The 10327-nt window shown below is 32.2% G+C and overlaps 1 pseudogene; it reads right to left on the reverse strand.

Annotated features, from left to right (window-relative positions):
- Positions 1-249: 249 nt before the first annotated feature.
- On the reverse strand, positions 250-369 carry LOC122814597 (annotated as a pseudogene).
- Positions 370-10327: the final 9958 nt, after the last annotated feature.

Genomic DNA, 10327 nt, shown 5'->3' on the forward strand with positions numbered 1-10327 from the left:
TCTAAGTCATGTGGCCTGCCTTAAAGCCTCTTAAAGAGCCCACACCAAATACACAAAACCAGATAAATCATAAAAAGCCTGACAGTGTTAAAAGCCAAAGCTTGTTAAATAATAAATGTAATCAAATACACTCTATTAAAAATACCCTATCTGGACTACTAAAAATGCACTACAGTCATATGAAACTTGTGAAAAAAACTGTAAAAGAAACTAGTTAGTAGCCCAAGTAAATACATAAAATTCCTTTTCATTTTTAGGTAAACTAGTATTCCCAGGTGGTTTCCCATCCAAGTACTAACCAAGCCCGACCCTGCTTAGCTTCCAAGATCAGACAGGATCAGGCACATACAGGATGGTATGGCCATAAATAATGTTATGCAACACCATGGTCAATTACATAAAACTGTAACAAACACATTTACCTAATAAACAGCATAAAATAGATTTAGCCATCATTACCCTTTTTAGTTAAAATAATGTTTGAACTAAACCATAATCAGCCCATTTACACACCCAAAGAGTACAATGGAGAATTAAAACATCTAAAAAGTGCCAGGGTCTATCAAGTACCTCCTAATAGCTCAATAAATCCAGGTCCACTTATAGGTGGAATAGGACACAATACTACATCCCCTAACAATGACGTTTTACTTATCTTTCAACTGCTTTTTTTCTTCAATAAACATGTAATGTTACAATTATCATTCAAACCCAATGGTTTACAAGTGTAAAAACAGTTGCCAATACAGCTGCATTATTTCCAGCTGTAGTAACCAAGCACCTACCACTGTTTCAATGGACATACTTGCTCTATGACAACAAATTTAAAATCATGTTCTGGATATAAAGTTAAATGTTTAGCCAGAGTGTTACCATTGTTCCCTTTCTTCATATCATACAAATGCTCATACATTTGCGCTTTAAGTGCATGCTCCATTTTCCCTAAATAGACAGATTTACATACTTGACAGAGGGCAAAATAAACAACCCCCTGGATTTTACAATTAAATTTATCCTTAATGCTAAAATTCCTATCACCAGTAACACATTTGGCTCCTACGTTGATCCATTTACAATAGCAGCATGGCCCACACTTCTTCATGCCATTCCTCTTACCATCATGTACTTTTATAGGTCTTTCAAGTAAATTCTTAAAAGTACTACACTTCTTATATATAACCATAGGTCATTCACTCATCTTAGTGTGTATGTCTACATCCTCCTTCATAATAATCCAGTTTTTATTTAGCAACTACCTTATAATTTCACAATCCAAGCTAAAGCTTGTAATAAAGGAACTCTGATAAAGACAAGTGATAACCTCTCCTACTATCTTGTCCTTAATATTTACCCGATGTTGCAGTGATAAAATGGGACTAAAATCTTTTTCTTCCTTTTTTCAATTACTTCTTTCATTAATACTTCAGTCATACCCTTAGGGTAACCCCTATTCAAAAGCATCCCTTTCATAAGGTTACATTTATTAATAAAGTCTTCATCCTCAGTAACCATCCTAGCTGCTCTCACATACTGCCCCTTCACAATAGCCCCGGAAGAAAGGGAACAGTATGTCAGTAATTAGTATGGATAATTAGAGAGGTAATTGATGGCATTATTAATAAGAATGTGGAGACAAAAATAATGATAGGGGGCATAAGGCTTATGATGATATACAACATGAATCATTATAGAGGTTTTTACAAGAGTACAACATAAGTGGAAAAGTTTTAAATGTAGTTAAATCAGTGTATAAGAGAAATTATGTGAAATTAAATGTGAATGGATGAATAGGGGAGGAAATAAAAGTAGAAAGGGGAATAAGACAGGGGTGTCCAGCCAGTCATTTAAGTTTTCCTTGGTTATGAATATAATCATAATTGAAATTAACAAAATGTTAAGAAATAGAGGTTATAATATGGTAAAAGAAGCACAAATACCAATTATGTATACCTCTGCAGATTATATTGTAATAATAAAGAATATATTATGAATGGAAAGAGTAAACTTAAAGTTAGGTATAATGTTAGAAAAGATTGGATTAAATGTAAATAAAGAAAAAAGTGAAGTATCTGGTTTTAATGGAAAATGACAATTATATAGAAGTGTTGGGAATAAAATTTGGGATAAATGAATATAAAGAACAATGGAATAAAGTTATGACAGAAGTAAAGGACATGTTCATGTTCTGTAAAACATATAGGTTCTCATATAGAATGAAGGCATACTTACTCTAGAGTATGACATTAAAAAAATAGAGTATATAGCAAACATTTATATGATATCTGTAAAATATGAAAAAGAGCTAATGATGTTAGTATTTTCATTTATTTTGGGTTCTAGGCTGAACCTGGTTAAAAGAGGAACACTTTACATGAAGGAAGACCAAGAAGATCTAGATTTAATTAATCCTATTGTGTATGTGGCATCTTTAAGCTTATACAGTGTACTAAAAACTATTATGAAAGAAGAAAAGAATATGATAGAAACAATAATGTATTATAAATACAAACATGTATGGGAAGGAATGGAAGTAAAACACAGAACCAGAAATAGTAATAATGACTAAATAAAAGACTATCAGAATAAAACTGTATTATGGAAAATAAGAAATATTGTTGCAGAAAGAATCAGAAAGGAATGGTATATTAATGTAATGAACCATTTTTATTTTTTGACCCATGAAAAGATTCTGAAATTAATAAGAAAAAAGCCATACTAAGGAGATATAAAAATTATAAAAAATAAGGAATGTAATGAGTTTTTGTGGAGATTATCCATATATAAACTACCCATAAAACCTAGTATGCAGTACAAGAGAAAACAAGATAAAGTTTGTAACAAGTGTAGAAACTAGAAACGTCTGAATGTCTTCTTGAAATGTGACAGAATTAAGAATTTATGGGTAGAAATATGTAAACATGAAATGATTAAAAAAGTGTTTAAAATGTGAACAGTTAAACATGGACATGATAGAGTATAGTTATTATGGAACACAAAGACAAGAAGACGTAAAGAAGATGGAGATAATTATTTTGTATGTGGCATGGACAATATGGATTGAGAGATTTAATGAAATCAAATATAATGGGAAATGGAATCTTGCAAAGATATTGGAAAATATATGGTTTTGGTTATGGGTAAAAGAATGGGAGGAATATTTAAAATGTAAAAAATATATAGATATATGTAAATATTTGTAAGTAATGTTTAATATGTAAATAATATGTGATGTATATATGTACTTATAAAATAAAAAACCCTACTCGTCATTGTTGTGAGTGGGACTCATTTTGGAGGAGCACTTCTTGTTTCCATTCCAGGTGCAAAGGTGGCCTGCAGAAACAAGGAGACAAATGGAGAGAGAAGGTGATGATGAAGTGGTGAAAAAATCAGAGGAGAAAGCAAATATTGAGACCAGAGAATGTATGCAGGATTCTGAGGAATTGTTTCAAAGAAATCTGTTTGATGGAAATGAGTCAGCAAATGGTGGATGTATAATTACAACCCTCCAGTCAGGAGGGTTGCAGGATGATTTACTTAAAGAAATGGTGGTGCAGAGTGAGCCAGAATATGAAAGAGATATTTCCTGGATGACATTATGGAGAAAATACTAAAGGAGATTGAAGAGTCAATCCTGAAGAATAGTACTGAGGTGGAAAAGAAAACATATACAGAGAAAGTCAAAGAAGGCAAAAGTGGAGTTATAAAAAAGAAGGGAGAAGAAAATGAAAAACTGAAGCATGTGGTAAGGATTCAAACTAAAGAAGACAACAAAATAGACAAGTATGAAGTGTGGGAAAATGTAATAGCTCCATTGGGTGTAAAAACACATTAGGTAAGATCATTTATTCTTATTACCAAAGAGATATTTTCTGACATTATATCTGGCAGTTTTTAACAGAAAATGTTCTTGAAGAATATGAAAAAAAGAAAGACTGTAATCCATGGAATCTTTATGTAAAAAAAACATTTAACAGGGAAAGAAAAAAGAAGAGGTAGAAATATAGACTTTGAAAGGACATTTGAAAACTTTATGTAAAGAAGTACTGGACATTACAAATACTTATAATAAAGGGGGGTTATAGACTGGTGGCTGGGATTATAATATTGGGTAAAAATAGCTAGAGAAAAATTATAATATGGAGGGGAATGGTGTGTTGTAAAATACTAGGGTACAATCCAAAACATGGTAGTTGTGGAGAAGAGGGGCATTTGATAACTAACTGTGATAAAAGAAAATGTTATACCTCTGTGGAAATGGAACAAGATGTAATAAATATGAACTGAAATGCTATAAAAGTAGCAAAATTGGGCATTTATGGGTACATTGCAAAAAATGAAAATAAGAGTAAGAAAAAAGAAAGAAAAAATGATCAAATAGAAGAAAGATTAAAATTAGTAGAAACATAATAAACAAGTAATAAAAAAGACATAAACTGGGAAGTAGTAAAAAAAAGAATTATATTGGTAAAATGGTAAAAGACAGGAAAAGGAAAATTTAAGGGATAAATACAAAAGAAAGAAAAAAAAAAGAAAGGAAATGGATGAAAAAGAATATATGCAGCTAATGAGTGGGGGTTGGTATAATGGTTAAGGTGTTTGACTCACAGACACAAGGTACAGTGTTTCATTTTCACCCTTGGGAGGGAAATTGGCTAGGCTTAGAATGATCTATTAAGAAAGCTAGCCTGGTAATTAGCTATGAACTTATGAAATCATGAAATCTGTGAAAAAGGGGAAATGAAAAGTTTACAGTGCTTTCTGTAAATGTGAACAGTCTTAAAAATGTAGTAAGAAGCATATGGATTTTGGAGTGCTATAATACATGTGATGTAGATGTAATTATTTTAGAAGACGCAAGATATTTAAAAATGAAGAAGGATTACACACAGAGAAACTATGGGGAGGAAAGATAATCTTAAATATAGAAAATGAGAAATTTTCTTGAATAGCCATATTCTGTAGAAATACAACAAAGATATTAGTAAGTTTAGCAAAAATGGGAAGATTAACAATTGTAGATTTAAAATGGAAAGAACAGGTATAAAAATTCTAGCATTATATGCTTATACTAACTGTAAAAAAGAGAAAGCATATTTCATCAGATTTTAGACTATGTAGTAATAAATATGAAAATTATAATAACAGAAGGCTTTAATTATGATTTAAGAGGCAAGTGTAAAAAGAAAGGAAATGATATAAAATGTTAGAAGTTATAAGATGTGGTAAGTTATAACTTTGGGACAAAACTTCATGGACTTACAAAAGGGGTATGTATAGAACTGAAATACATTATTTTATAGTATCAGAAGGTTTCATTATAGGAGAACAAAAGGGAGTTGAAGTAGGATCTTATGATCATAAAGCAATATGGCTATAAATAAAGGAAAACAAGGAATATATAAAAATAGGCAAAGGAATAAAAGGATAAATGAGAAAGCATGGAATGAAGAAGGAAATAGATAAGTAACACTGTTATGGAAATATCACATTATATATACAGTTATGGAAAGATCATATTGTATGAGAACATTTTATAAAAATTGATCTGAATGGTGGATGATATTTAAGGCAAAATATAAAAAATGTTTTAAAACTGGCAATATGATATGAGAAAGAAAAATATAAAAGAACATAAAATGATCAATTGTAAGATTTAGAACATAATGATAGAAAGCATTTTGAAAAAGAAAAAAGAATTATATGAAAGAAATCAAGAAAAAAATACAAGAACTGTCATATAAGCAAAGATATTTTACAAGGATAAAAGAAGTATCGAGTTACTTAAGCAGATTAATAAAAATATGGTAGTGTAATGAGAGAAATAAAACATGTAAAAAGAGAAATAAAAAGAACTGAGGAAAATGTTATGAATAGTGTAGTACAATATGTACAAGAAGTGTTTACAGAAAAAGAGAAGGTAGTGAATAAAACATGGAAAATAAAAAAGTTAACAGAAAAAGAGAATAAAGAATTGGAAAATGAGATTTCTTTAAATGAGCTAGATAAAGTATTAGGGCAAGTAAATATAGATTTGTGTGCAGGATTAGATGGAATAGGGTAGGAACCATATAAAAATTTAAGGGATTGGCAAAAAAAAAAAGCATTTTTAAAGATTTTGAATGAATGGTTAAATTAAGGTTTTATGTATAAAGAATTAAGCAGAGGAATACTTCAATTCATATGGAAAAAGGAATATAAAAGACAATTAAAAACCTGGAGACTGATAGTACTGAATAATAATGATTATAAGATCTTTATGAAAATAATACAAAAGAGATTTGAAACTAAAATGGAAAACATTATGGAAGATAGTATATATAGTATAAAGGGGGCGGGCTGTCAAGAATTATTAATGATACTGAGGTTGTGAATGATGTTATGAGTAGAAAAGAAGAAGCAAAAATCAAGATAGGAGATCTTAATAAGGCATTTGACACAACTGGACATGAAATCTTATAGGTAATAATGACAGAATATAAGTGAGACAGTTAGGAAATTATGTATGTCAGTGTATAGTAATAATAAAGTAAAAATACTTGTAAATGGCTGGTTAAGCCAAAAGGTACGCATGAAGAGTGATATAATATAGGGATGTCAAATAAGTTGTATACTCTTTGCATTAGTTATGAATATGATAACATGTGAAATAAATTACAAAATGACAGAGGTTGGTTAAATAACACCTGAAGGGTTAATAATTCCAGTTCTGTGAACATATGCAGATAACATATTAATAATTGCAAAAAAGAAAATTTGGATAAAGGTAATAATTTTCATAAATGAGTGTCTAGCAGTGATGGGGATGGCTTTAAATAAAGAGAAAAGTAAAGGTTTAGGTGGCATAGTAAAGCTAGTGGGTATATATTTTACAATGAATGAAACTTCTGTGTGAGGTATAAAATTTCGGAATAAAAATAAAACAGCAGAAGAAATAAAACAAACCTGTCTTTTCTGGAGAACATATAAATTATCTCTCAGAAAAAAAGATTTATTTGATAAATTCAACAGTGATGGGGGAAAATAGCATACTTAGGAAGTGTATTTATGCTGCCAACAATATTTGAAAAGGAATTATTGTAGCTATTTTTTTAATTTTTATAAGGTTCTAGATTAAACACAGTAAAAAGAATGGTTTGTATGCAAATAAAGAAAAAGGAGGTTTACAGTTAATTAAGCTAGTGGTATATCCTGCTTTGTTAAATTTGTACAGAGTGTTAAAGTGGATAAATGAAAAAGATGGGAGATTAATAGTAAAAATGTATAAATATAAGAAGGATACATTTTGGGGTATGGTAAAAAGAGTAAAAGAGAAAAAGACCATGGGCCAGATTCACGAAACCTCTGTGTAAGACTTAATATGTCTTACTCAGAGGCTGCAGTTGAACGGTATGACGTCAGCATGTCATGCATATTCATGAGGGCATGCTGAATCATACCCAAGTCTAACACGGTCCGTGTAGGAAAGTAGGGGGCGTGTCCGATTGCCGAGTACAGCAAAGGGACACGCCCCAGAAGAGTCAGAGTCCTGAAAGTAAACACCCATGAGCGAGTCCGCTGAAATGTCAAGGAACACAACACCACACATCTCCACAGACTAAACCCTACTGAAAATGTGTAAAATGTAAAAAATAGCAGTTTCCTTTTTTTTTTTAATTTCCAAAATGTTTGCCCGCATTTGCGCTCGTTTGCGCGGGTATGCCCTTCACTCAACCCAGTGGCGGCTGGTGACTTCAAATCAAAGGGGGACTGCAGGAGACAGCTGAATGGGTGGGGTCAAGGGGAAGGGGTGTGGCCAACCAGAAAGGCGAGGAGCTATGCTCAAAACTACAAAAACTAACTTTAATTAAATACGCTGCCCTGGGTGGCAAACCATCATTATGAGAGTCCAATCAAGACAAAAATAAGTGTAGAAGAATAAAAATATTTCAATGCATTGGCTGCATGACAGCTTACTTAATATTTAGATGGAAACAAAAGGTTGTGAGGCATGAAAAAATAAATTACTTTTTAAATACATTACTGGAATGCCAGTCAAAATCAAGTACAAGCAAAACCAGAAGCACTCAACTCAAACCACTTCTCCTTGCACTGCAGTTCTAATTATAATTTATATTCAGCTTTATTAAAGTGCCAAGTAACATGCTGAAAGTAGAAATCTCTGTGATGCCCCCACTTGTAAAAATGTTTCTTATCCAAAAAAGACCTGCTGCCTGACAACTATCTACTTGTTTCATGGGGAAAACATGTAAGTAAAAAATGAAAAGCAAACAAGAAACAAGCTCAAGATACATTGCTTAAAGGATTACTGTACATGTTATGGACCACACATGATTGGCATTCTGTTTAGTTTACGGGTAAAGTCTGTAGAGATGACTGGAAGTCTCCAACAAGTGTAATGAGCTTTTTAAAATAATGGAATCCTGTCCTTTAATACCCAAGGCTTATACATTATCTAGTCAAGTATTCTCTGCATGGCAACAACAGAAAGGCTTTCAATGTTGGCAATTCTTTAACAGTATGCTTATTAAAGCTTACTTGCATCTTACGATCTCAGACAAGCTTACATTATGATCATTAAAGCGTTGCTACTTAAACACAGAGCAACAGGCACTTTGAGTAATAAGCATAAATCAACAGTACAAAAATATGACAGAAACCAGACCTTTCTGCAAAATCAAGGACAGATGAAAAGCCACTGTAGTACTTGTGTCTACCTTGGATGGGGACACTGCACATTTACACTGCATAACTACTCCTTGCCTTGCTTGGACACATCCAGAGTCAGTACATGGTGGAGTGGGGTGCAACAAGTATGTCACAATTTGAAATGTCTCTGGCTGACTGTGATGGCCCTGACACATGTGTCATACCTCTCAACCTCAGAGCAAGAAATCTGGACAAAGCCATACACAGAAGTGGGACAAATGCCCACAAATAAGGACAATTTTAAATATTGCTCTAATAAACTTAGAAAGATAATAGAATAGGTCTTGCATTAGTATGACTTTTCTGAAGGGTATAAAATCTGAAACTCAAATGTCTGTCATTATTTTCTAACTTCAGTCTTTAGTGATTTGTCACTAATTTGCCAAAACTCAATTTTATGAAAAATGGACCAAATGTGATGCAAAAATATAAAATAGCCACACAATACAGCTGGGAACCTGTCAAAGAAGGGACACTTTAATATTAGTACTGCTAACTTGAGCAGCTGACAAAATAAAAGAATCTACATGCATTTCAAGTAATCTATAACTTTGATTATTACAGTTATTTCTTAATTGTAAACCCTCCATGTTTTCTTCCAAAATTGCTATTTTGTGGAGGGATTATTAGGGGGAAAAGCAACATTTTAAGCCAAAATCGGAGACAGTTGAGAGGTTGGCTATGCCTAATTCTATAAAGCAATGTATTTGCATGTACCTCTCAACCTGTTAATGCAGTAAATCTGAACAAGGCCAAATGTACTGGGGCAACATATAAACAGTACTAAAATTGCTTTTGTATAAATTGAGACAGTTGATAGAATAACAGTTCTTACTTTTGCATGCATTTTTCTGAAGGTTATGAAGTCTGAAACTCAGTGTATCATTATTTAGTGATTTAATTTCTAAATGATTTGCCAGAAAACTACAAATTTTATGAAGAACAAACCAAAAATAAGAAGCAAAAATCTATTCATTCTTTGAAAATCTGGACAGTTGGGAGGTATAGTTCAGCTGGTCCTGTCTGAGTTTGCTGCCCTTCCCCCCTGACAAAATCAAGGTTGAATGGAGCCTCTGCAGCCATTCCAATGAACCATTACTTGGCTATTTCACTCCATTTACCATAAACACTAATGTGCATACTGCTTTACTTGTATGATGAGTTGGACTTCATTTGAAAGTTTTATTTTGTATTTTACAGCACAAACACTAAGTCATCTACTAAACAAAGCAATGCAGTCTCACAATGAAAACTTAGCATTAAAACTTCTCTGCCCTTGATTGAAACCCACATTCAAAGAAAATACATTTTGCCAGTGGCAGATAAAGATTAATTTTGGGCTGTTTTCAAATCATAGGCCCCTTGCATATGAAACATACATGTGCTCTTTGATACACCTTATTCATTGTACTAAATTATATTCCTTGTACAATATATTACAGTTGTTAGAGGGCATTTTAAATTTGTTTTGAACATTTTTCCAGTAAGCAATGAAACAAAATGCATGCACCCATAATGACAAAACTGCCCAGTTCAGAACATTTATCATAAAAGTCTACTCAGACTTCCGCAGTCCACCATTATCAGTAAATATGCACAATTCTACAGTCCACCATTA

The sequence above is a fragment of the Protopterus annectens genome, chromosome 10.part0, assembly GCF_019279795.1.
Source record: "Protopterus annectens isolate FY-2018-M chromosome 10.part0, PAN1.0, whole genome shotgun sequence".
Taxonomy (NCBI): Eukaryota; Metazoa; Chordata; order Ceratodontiformes; family Protopteridae; genus Protopterus; species Protopterus annectens.